This window comes from Leptidea sinapis, chromosome 12, assembly GCF_905404315.1.
Source record: "Leptidea sinapis chromosome 12, ilLepSina1.1, whole genome shotgun sequence".
NCBI classification, from domain to species: domain Eukaryota; kingdom Metazoa; phylum Arthropoda; class Insecta; order Lepidoptera; family Pieridae; genus Leptidea; species Leptidea sinapis.
The window spans coordinates 5,493,642-5,494,958 of NC_066276.1; the positions used below are offsets into that span (position 1 = coordinate 5,493,642).

Here is a 1,317-nt window from a genome sequence, read left to right on the forward strand (position 1 = left end):
TAGCTATGTTATATATAATGTATGCGGTATTACCTCTCATATGGAACAATTAATATACGCGTAAATATATAAAATAAAAGTTATAGTTTATTGTTTATAATAATGTGAAAGCAGCTTGTATATCTATTGTATAATATGAATGTTGAGTGTTTGGTCTCTTTATTCCAGCTGATGTCTGAAAGTTCTTGACCGTTTTTGATGAGACTTTCAGTGGTAGCTAGCTCATGCTATGAGGAAGATGGTAGGTTAAGAGTGACACAGACGTTCACCCCGAGAAATCATCTTGTATGCAATATATTACATACCATAACCAGAGTAATTTAAACATACTTACAATTATGTAAATTTTTTATGAATAAAAAACTATTTGCATATTGTTTAGATTTACAAGAGCGACATCTCAAGTCAATTTCCTAATGTTGGGGTTGAGCAGTTTATCAAGTGTAAAGTAGATCCTGTAGATGAAACCACAGACTTTATGACGATACGCCACTCGAACGGTTAGCTCAGTTGGTTAGAGCACTGGCACCGAACGCCAGAGGTCGTGGGTTCGAGTCCCGCATCGTTCATAAAATTTTGTTTTTCAAATTTTATTTGTGTATTAATCCTAGAAGTGAGGGTTATCACTTTCAAAACATAACAAATTGTGAATAAAAAACTAAAAAAAAATATATTTCGTTTTACTAACCTCGCCTCGATGAAGTTTCTACTTCTGTCGTGAACATTCATGCTCTAAGAATAATATCACTGACATTTTGTACAAAGTCCGTATTTATAATGGATAAGTCCAATTATTTTCAAGTTGTCCCAAACATGTTCCCTGAAATATATACATTAAGATCCTTCCATTTGCGAACCCTTCCCAGATTTATTTTATGACATCTTCGGGGATTCCTCTCCTGTTTATTTCCAAGATGTTATTCATAATGTATTGTATATAATGAGATAACTTTTAATAAGTTAGGGAATAATTAATGCCTTTTGGTTAAGTTTGCTTTTGTCATTTAATTGTTTAATTAAGTTTGTCCCTTGAATGGGGATTTTACGTGGTAATAATATTTAAATACAATAAGTTATCATCATCATCACCAGTATCAGACGGAAGACGTCCAGTGTTGGACAAATGCCTCCCCCAATTATCTCCATGATGATCGGCCCTGTGCTGCCTTCATCCAACCTATTCCGGTGATCTTGACCAAGTCGTCGCTCCATCTTGTAGGGGGCTTACCAACACTGCGTCTTCTGGTACGTGGTCGCGATTCGAGGATTTTACTGCCCCAACGGCTATCTGTCCGTCGAGCTATGTGCCCTGCCCAC

General features: G+C 36.1%; 1 non-coding gene across 1 annotated transcript; it reads left to right on the top strand.

Moving 5' to 3' along the window:
- Positions 1–495: 495 nt before the first annotated feature.
- On the top strand, positions 496–569 carry Trnas-cga (transfer RNA serine (anticodon CGA)). Its single transcript has one exon. It is a non-coding gene; the product is annotated as a tRNA-Ser (tRNA).
- The last annotated feature ends 748 nt before the right edge of the window (positions 570–1,317 follow it).